Below are 9,929 nucleotides of genomic sequence, written 5' to 3'. Positions count from 1 at the left end.
TGATAAAACCCCATTTTTAGGGTTTATCTTGTATTGAATTTAGAGTATTTTGATAACCTTTTGTCAAATTTAGCCTATGAATTAGCATAGTTTTGTTATCTCTCCCATATTTATGCTTAAGTGTAAAAACATGCTTTTTAAGCCTTATTTTGATGAATTCTAATTTCTCCTTGATTCCATAAGATGCCTTGATGTGTTTGCTAGTAATTCTAGGATTAAAATAGGCTAGGCATGGATCAAAGGAGCAAGGAAGGAAGCATGCAAATGGAGAGAAGCACAAAAGATAAAAGAATTGATCTCGGCCAAGCACGCGCACGCGCACATTGCAGAATCGACCGAGGACGCGCACGCGTACCGTGCACGCACGCGTCGATAACCGCACATGACTTCATTAAAGCAACATGTGCCTGGCGATTTGAGAGGGTTTCTGAACCCATTTTTGGCGCCAATTGCTGATAGGAAGGAATAAAAGGATCAAGGATTGAGGGGAAGGCATCATGATTGAATCTAAGGAATCATATAGCATAATTAGGATTAGTTTAGAGTTAGTTTTAGAGAGAGAAGCTCTCACTTCTCTCTAGAATTAGGATTAGGTTTAGGTTAATCTCTCTTCTTAGATCTAGGTTTAATTCATGCTTTGATTCACTTTTCCTTCGCCAATTCTTAATCTTCTCCTCTTCCTCTTTCTAGTTATGTGCTTTAATAATTGTAATTCTTCATTTTGTTTTGGATAAATTGTTGTTCCTTTGTTTTCTTTCAATAATGCAATTTGAGGTAATTCATGATAATTGTGATTTCCTTGATTGTTGTTGTTAATTCTTTGCAATAATTGTTGTTAGATTTTATTTTTCTTCTCAAAATTACTATGCTTTTCTTATGTGCCTTCCAAGTGTTTGATGAAATGCTTGGTTGGACTTTAGTGTAGGTTTTGTTCCTCTTGGCCTAGGTAGAGTAATTAGTGACTCTTGAGTTATCTAATTCCTTTGTTGATTGATAATTAGAAGTTGCTAATTGATTTGAATGCCTCTAAAGCTAGTCTTTCCTTTAGGAGTTGATTAGGACTTGAGGAATCAAATTGATTCATCCACTTGACTTTCCTTTATTTAGTAAGGGTTAACTAAGTGGTAGCAATGAACAATTCTCATCACAATTGAGGAGGATAACTAGGATAGGACTTCTAATTTTCATACCTTGCCAAGAGCCTTTTATAGTTGTTAGTTTACTTTCTTGCCATTTATCTTTCATGCCTCTTATCAAAACCCCAAGACAACTCAAACCAATAACAAAACACTTCATTACAATTCCTAGGGAGAACGACTCGAGATTTGAATACTTCGGTTATTAATTTTAGGGGTTTGTTACTTGTGACAAACAATCTTTTGTATGAAAGGATTATTGTTGGTTTAGAAACTATACTTGCAACGAGAATTCATTTGTGAAATTCTAAACCGTCAAAAATCCAATCATCATGGTGGCAGCTCCGAGAAGGATAAAATTGACGCTCTTGGTAGGCTCCTGTAAACACTAATTTGCTCTTTGCTCATTTTTTCTCTCAATTTTTGTTTTTGTGGGATAGTTCTTGATTTCTTGTAATTGTAGTCCATCAAAACAAGTTTCGGAAAAATTTTTATGTATGTTTGTCTTTCTAATAGAATGAACTATTTTATAAAGTGTAAACTATCTTGTGTAGAGCAACTGCTCATAAGGAAATTAGTATGCATGGTTTATGCAATGTACTAACATTATATATCACCCATTTTCTTTCTAAGGTCAAAGTTAGTGATTTTTGTATGTTTCTCTGGTAATACCTACAGGACGAGGATTTTACGTCATATGGCATCCGAATTGAACTTAGATATGCGAAGTAATGGTTATATCAAAGTTAATGATCTGCTAAAGCTGAATATGAAGACATTTGCTAATATTCCATTAAGATCCCACAATATTGATGATGTTAGGGAGGTCAGTTTAATTATTTATATATTTTTTCTTTTTTTTGTTTTTTATTTGTTATAATTGCCATTTCTATTGTAATTTGGATTATTGTGTTGCATTTTGGAGAAGCATTTGGCTAGGGAAAAATAGCAAAATAGAAAATAGCCACATCATAGATACAAGACAAAAACTTCGGTACTACTTCTATTGTTGTTTAGCATACAAGATAAATACATTGTATTGTATTGTGTCTATCGACATTTTCAACTTGTTATTCTGTTTAGCATTTTATTCCAGTATCCTCTGCATAGAATTTCCTTTTCTAAATCTTTTGTTGCAGAGTGATACTAGTTTGATCTTGTAAAAGAAGTCGCATTATGGTTTTCAGAATTTCTTGATCCATCCCTTCTGCAACTAACAATAGTATAAATCAATAGTTGAATGAATCGGATAGGATTGACATGTTGATTGTAGCTGGTCAAGTGTATCCCACTCTGAATTCTTTACTTACTGCTACATAATATTTGTGGCTTATCTTTTTTATGAATTGTTATTGTATTTATAACCACTTTTTTTCTGTAAACTGTATCTATATGGTATTTATTTGTGTTTATTTAGTCATTGAAGTAAAAGATTTTAATGTCTTTCATAGTTTCATTTTCATATGAATTAACTATTAACTGAAGACCTTTTTCTAAATGATCTCATGTTCATTCTCAGGCCGTTCGAAAGGATAATAAGCAGCGCTTCAGCCTTATAGAACAGAATGGGGAGCTACTTATATGAGCTAACCAAGGCCATACAATAACGGTAAACTATTCTGTTTTAGTTTTATGTGGAGACATTTAAATTGCTTTTGAAGTTTTTTAGAAAATATTCAAACCTTAAGTAATTGGATCTGTACTCTGTTATGAATATTATGTAGACATTCTCATGTCATTTTATGTTAAATTGATCATTTGTGGAGTAATTAAAATACATGATTAACTTTTGATCTGCAGACTGTTGAAACTGAAAGCTTGTTGAAACCAATCCTTTCAGCTGAAAAAGTTCCAGGTGAATAATCAATGGAGCTATATTTCTGTTAACTTTGCTGTCTTTGCAAGTCATATTCTCCAAATGGTTATTTTTCTTCACCCCCACTTTCTATTTTTTGTTTTTTCTTGATTTTGCTACCATATGCAGTTTGCGTGCACGGAACCTACAGAAAGAACTTTGATTCAATTCTAGAATCTGCCCTCAAGCGCATGAAGAGATTGCATGTTCATTTCTCTTGTGGTTTACCAACAGATGGAGAAATAATAAGCGGTAATGTGATTAGCTATCAAAAATTCATTTGGATATTTTTCCCCCCTATTTGTTTAGGTTTGGTCAATTTCCTCCTCCAGTATTAAGACTGGCAGTTATGTTATACAGTAGCAAAGGAATACGGATGTCTTGTCTATTGTGATTAACCACTTAAGCACTTTCACTTTGGAATTTGGATGTCTTTACTCTTGTGCTTATTTACAAGAGCCTGGTATAGTATAATCACTAAACATGTTAACATGAAAGTAATTCAAATAATAATTAGTCAATGATCCATAGTCTGAATAAACTGGTTACTTGGAATAAAATGCCTGTAAACTTCACTTATTTATTAGTAAATCAATTATGCAATTGAGCCATTCAATATTACCCTCACAAGTACCATAACTAATAATGGTTTGCATTTTTAAGCATTTGTTTACCCTTGATCATTTGTTGGGGGTGGTGGTGGCAATTGATTGGAAATCTCTTTTTTTTGTCAGAATTGGAAATCTCTTAGCAATCAGGGTAACATGAGATATTTTTATGGATATTAAAGTACTAGCTTGGACTATTTTACTCATTTTTTTGAGGATGTCTTTTCTATTGAATAACTACATCTAGCATCCCTTTAGTTTTAGTTATTCCCTTGTATGCAACCATTTCTAGTTAAGTTTGATTTACTTAGTTCTTGTCCTTGTTTCTTACCTAGTTTTCCATTTTGATTCCCAGGTATGAGGCGAGATGTAAATATTATGATCTTTTTAGATGTTAGAAAAGCATTAGAGGGTATGATAATATTCCAATCACAATTCTTAAAATGCTGAACTTCTTAGTTGTTTGTTGTTAATAGTAACTAAAGATATATTCCTTTTGCAATCTTATTGCAGAAGGTATGAAGCTTTTCATTTCTGACAATAAGGTGATCTTGACAGAAGGTTTTGATGGAGTTGTTCCCCCCAAGTATTTAAAAAAGATAGAATCATGGTCTCGTAGACAACCTATTCTTCTCCAAAATAATTAGTCGTAGTTGTTTATTACTGGTTTAGGATTGCAGTGTGTGGATTACTGCTTGCCTGATTGGTTGTGTAAACAATGGCAGTCTTTTCAGTCTTCACCACCATTATTTGAACTTTCTTATTAGAAATTCAATAGTCTGGCTCAAGAAACTGTCATTGTTTCTTCAGCATGGATGTTTTATACACTTGTTGAATTTAAAACAAAATGGTTTTTCCGAAGTCTAACTCATCCTGTGAATTGTTAACAAAGTTTTTCTGAAGTTTCAAGTTTTTTGCATGTTCTATATATTAGACCAAGAAAAATGTTTAACGTATGATTTCAGGTAGGTTAATGGTCCATAAACTTTCTATTTGAAAGCCTTACATGATATTGATTACCATTAAGATTTAGTTATTCGAGTGAGAAAACTACATAATTTGAAAGGCAATGCTATAAGTGATAAAAAAACATAATACATACATAAAAATATTTGAACTGGAAGACATACTGAGTTGAAAACAAAACAGAAGATGACTTTCATACAAAAAAATTAGGGCAATCACATAAGAAAATTTGATTAAAAAAATCCTAATTTTTAGCTATTACATATATTTCTTGGTTCACAAGTTGGTGAATTGAAATACCATCAAAATGCCAAAGCAATGGCGAGTTTGAAAACAAAAGCTCTTTAGCTATGTCCTGCATTGAAGGTCTTAATTTTGAGTTGGGATGCAAGCATGCAAGTGCTAATGTTAGAACAAGTACAATATCCCGTATGTCTTTTCGAAGAAAGGGCAATGGGATACGTGAATCCAATATATCTTTGAGCATGATCTTAGGAGCAGATGGTTTTGACATATTGGAAAGCAGTTCCTTAGGATATTCCCCCATTATTGTTTCCAACGTCACCACTCTGAAGCTATAAACATCACATTTTGTTGTCACATTGATGCTATAAGCCAACTCTACAATATGTCCAAACATTAAATAGATTATCAGTAAATTCCAATAAATAAACCAAAATTGAATACAAGACTTCAGTAATAAATCATATAGAAATTAGGATTGGAACTAATCATTTTTATGGGAAGGAAAAAGTTTACACTTTTACCTGGTGCAACATATCCACAAGTGCCAACTAGTAGAGTTTGATTAGATGAATCAGGATTAAGTAGTTTAGCTGTACCAAAATCTAATAGACAAGCCTCTAAATTTGAACTCAACAAAACATTGGAACTAGTTACATCTCGATGGACAATGGGTGGGGAACAATGATGGTGCATATGAGTGAGAGCAAATGCAGTTCCTTTAATGATGTTTACTCTCTTGTTCCAATTCAACTCTTGAACTTCTTCATCAATGGCTAGGTTATAGAACAGGCTTCCTTTTTCCATATACTCATATATCAAAAACATGCACTTATTGTGCAAACAATAACCGTAAAGCCTAATGATGTTCCGGTGGCGTATTTCACTTAAGATCTTGACCTCATTTTTGAAACACTTGTAAAATAATGGGTTTTCAGATTCTGTTCTGTGAAGTTTCTTTAGTGCCACACTTTTGCCACTAGGAAGTTTTGCTTTGTAAACACTTCCATAAGCACCTGTTCCAATGCAATACCTCATACCAAAGTCTTCTGTTGCTTTGATTATGTCTTCAAATGCAATTTTACCATCATAGTTTCAAATTGAGAAGATATCTCCATTCCTTCTTCTTTGCTCGTATTTGACCTCGTATGGACAAAAAACATGAATTCCCCAACATACAAAAATGAGTGAAATCCATGTGCCATTAAAGATTGACCCTAAGATTAGTACAGGTAAAGGAATATAATTATAATCATGAGTAGAAGGGCAAGGGGGACCTGGTATCTTATTACCGATCAATGAGTCTTTTGGAAAGCCACAATAGTTGTGATCCACAACAAAGTAATTGTAAGACATATTGAGGTAAGGTACAGAATGGAGTCCCTTAGGTATGTTTCCAGAGAGGTTATTATAACTGAGGTCTAGAGAAAAAAGATTGCCAATTTGAGAAGGAATGCCACCACATAAGGAGTTGTTACTTAGTTGCACAACTCTGCAATGGTTTAGAATAACAAATGGAATTGGTCCCTCAAAGTTATTGTTGGAAATATCTAAAGTTGAAAGCCTAGAGAGTTGGCCAATCCCATATGGTATGACACCAGAAATATTGTTGTTAGAAAGGTCTAAAACTTCCAGATGGATCAAGTGCCCTAGTTCAATAGGGATGGGACCTTCTATATGGTTTAAACCAAAGGAGAGACATTCCAAGTTCTCCAGTTGTCCCAGAGTGGGTGGTATTGAACCATTGAATGAATTATTTGAAAGAGTTAACTGCTTCAAACCTTTTAAATTCTTCAATTCTACAGGAATGGGGCCTTTAAAGTTGTTTGAGTCAAGGGAGAGATGAAACAAATACTTAAAGTGATTAAAAGAGGAAGGGATCATACCAATAAGAAAATTGCTTGAAACATTAAAAATCCTAAGTTGAGTGAGACTTGAAAGTGAAGCAGGCAACTCACCTTCAAGATAGTTAGAGGAGAGATCAAGATACATAAGCTTTGTAAGAGAGCTTATTTCAGTTGGAATGATACCCTTGAGTCCCAAACCACTAAGTTCGAGACGAATTAAATTGGGGAATGCAGTAAAATTAAAGTTCCTCAATTCAGATGGAGGGATAAAAAAATAATGCCTTGTTGAAATGTCGGTGACACTACCAGCTTCATTGCACAATGCACACAATCCCAGTCCAATCGCAATGTTTTGAGATGTTGCGACCTTCCGTCCAGCTGCTACAGAGCAGGGCCTTTTGTTCCTCGTTCAAGGACGAGGAATTTGATGCTGCCACCATTATGTTGGCACTCATAACAGTTAGGAGGACTAATGGAAACAAAGTTTCAACAAACATAAGCCTCAATAATGCTAATGAACTGCAACCTGAGTTTGCCATGTGTGTATCTTAATTTCACTGAATTGTGTTGTATACTATACACTCTATTGGTGCTGCACATATATTTATAAGAGTTTAATCTTTATATTTTAGTCTTCCTTAGGGGTGCACATGGGTCGGGTGAAGCCGGGTTTGATGTGACTCAGACCCGATCTGAAATATACACCGGGTCTATTTATTAGACCCAAACCCGGCCCTAGACCCGATGAAACCAATACACTTTCGGGCCACAATTATACCGGGTAAAAATCGGGCTGTTAACATTACATTACGTTGATACCTTCTTGTAAGCTAGCATGTAAAAATATCCAAATTTCTAAGATTCCAACCGTTAGTTAACATGGTAAAATTCACTTAGAAAAATATAACAAGAATCAACCCTTCTTCAAAATTAAAGCATAACCACAATCAATACTAAAGCATAACCACAATCAATACTAATATTGTCTAATAATACCAAATATTTAAATCAATACAAATAACACAATCTTATGTAATAGTCTAAAGTCTTATGCATTCTAAACATAAAACATTAACTTATAGTCTTATAATGACTAATAACACAAAATATTAAGATTTACAATACTTAAATTCCACATAAGAATAGTCATGATCCATCACTAATAACACAAAATATTAATTGTGTGTGATGACCGGGTCACCGGGCCGACTTCGGGTGACCCAAGCTATGGTCCGGACCCGACCCGAAATAATGACCGGATCTATTTTTGAGACCGTACCCGACCTTAAACCCGATGAAATCACACCAAATTAGTCCCTAAAGTGTTCGGGACCGGGCCGGGTCTGTGCAGCCCTAGGTTCCTTGTATGTACCACTTCATTATTTGCCGTTAAACTTACATTTGATTGATTGAAAGAAAGTGTGAGAATGTGACATATATAGAATCACTATGGTTAGAGAAGTTGCTAGGTTCCTTCAGCAATCACATAAGAGAATGACTATGACTAATAATAAATGCCATTTTCTACTTGTTCAAAATCTCGCTTTTGGAGATGACTTATAGGCCACGAGAATCAATCATGGAATCAAGTTTTCTCTATAACTGAATCTATCAACGTAAAAACATGGTCATGAACTTCAGCTCCATTACTAGGCCTAGAGATTGATGAATATATAGCAATGTTAGTTAATTATACTAGCTTTTGCGACTTCATTAAGGATTAAGGATGTGTTTAGAGTTTTGATCTTGGAAGAGAAAAATGAGAAGGAAAAACTCTGGTTTGTAGTTTGAGGTAACTACACTCACTATAACTACAGTTTGGGTAGTAAAAGAACAAAATATACCAAAAGTTATAATAGGTTATAGCACTACATTGGAAATAGAATAAGCAATAAAAGTTCAGAACTATCATTTTCCTTTTCACTAACCCAACAAAACCTTAAGGACTATAATCGTAGAAAGGAAATAAAGTGGAACATGGAATTATAGTCTTTCCACAATGGAATTCTCAAGTCGTTGGTGGAACATAAAATAAACGTGTAAGTAGCGCAAATCAAATTCTGGCAAATATATAGTCATTATTGCCTAAGGTAAAATTAAAATTTAAAATAGAATTCAAGAAGATGACTTTTTATCCTTCCATCATTTTCTTGAAGTGTTCTTGGTCACCTTGTGAGGCTGATGAGCGGATAATTTGTACGCTTTTTGGCATTGTTTTTAGTATGTTTTTAGTATATTTCAGTTAGTTTTTAGTATACTTTTATTAGTTTTTAGTTAAAATTCACTTTTCTGGACTTTACTATGAGTTTGTGTGTTTTTCTGTAATTTCAGGTATTTTCTGGCTGAAATTGAGGGTTCTGAGCAAAAATCTGATTCAGAGGCTGAAAAGGACTGCAGATGCTGTTGGATTCTGACCTCCCTGCACTCTAAGTGGATTTTCTGGAGCTACAGAAGCCCAATTCGCGCGCTCTCAACGGCGTTGGAAAGTAGACATCCTGGGCTTTCCAGAAATATATGATAGTCCATACTTTGCCCAAGATTTGATGGCCCAAACCGGCGTTCAAAGTCACCCTCATAATTCCCAGCGTTAAACGCCGGAACTGGCATAAAAATTGGAGTTAAACGCCCAAACTGGCACCAAAGCTGGCGTTTAACTCCAGAAAGAGTCTCTACACGAAAATGCTTCAATGCTCAGCCCAAGCACACACCAAGTGGGCCCGGAAGTGGATTTTTATGTCACTTACTCATTTCTGTATACCCTAGGTTGCTAGTTCACTATTAATAGGATCTTTTGACATTGTATCTAGACATCATGACACTTTACACGTTTCTTTGTGTACCTTCCACGGCATGAGTCTCTAAACCCCATGGTTGGGGGTGAGGAGCTCTGCTGTGTCTTGATGGATTAATGCAATTACTACTGTTTTTCATTCAATCATGCTTGCTTCCATTCTAAGATATCACTTGTTCTTAACCCGGATGAATGTGATGATCCGTGACAATCATCATCATTCTCAACTATGAACGTGTGCCTGACAACCACCTCCGTTCTACCTTAGATTAAGTAGATATCTCTTGGATTCTTTAATCAGAATCTTCGTGGTATAAGCTAGAACTGATGGCGGCATTCAAGAGAATCCGGAAGGTCTAAACCTTGTCTGTGGTATTCTGAGTAGGATTCAATGATTGAATGACTGTGACGAACTTCAAACTCCTGAAGGCGGGGCGTTAGTGACAGACGCAAAACAATCACTGGATTCTATTCCGGCCTGAT

The 9,929-nt window shown here is 34.9% G+C and overlaps 2 pseudogenes; one reads left to right on the top strand and one right to left on the bottom strand.

Moving 5' to 3' along the window:
* The first annotated feature begins 1,821 nt into the window (after positions 1 to 1,821).
* Positions 1,822 to 4,426, top strand: LOC107484959 (uncharacterized; annotated as a pseudogene).
* Positions 4,427 to 4,809: 383 nt separating this feature from the next.
* LOC107484958 (MDIS1-interacting receptor like kinase 2-like) lies at positions 4,810 to 7,194 on the bottom strand (annotated as a pseudogene).
* Between the last annotated feature and the right edge of the window lie 2,735 nt (positions 7,195 to 9,929).

This window comes from Arachis duranensis, chromosome 4 (assembly GCF_000817695.3).
Source record: "Arachis duranensis cultivar V14167 chromosome 4, aradu.V14167.gnm2.J7QH, whole genome shotgun sequence".
NCBI classification, from domain to species: domain Eukaryota; kingdom Viridiplantae; phylum Streptophyta; class Magnoliopsida; order Fabales; family Fabaceae; genus Arachis; species Arachis duranensis.
Note: the sequence above shows the minus strand (reverse complement) of the source record. Positions and strands in the feature narration are given on the sequence as shown.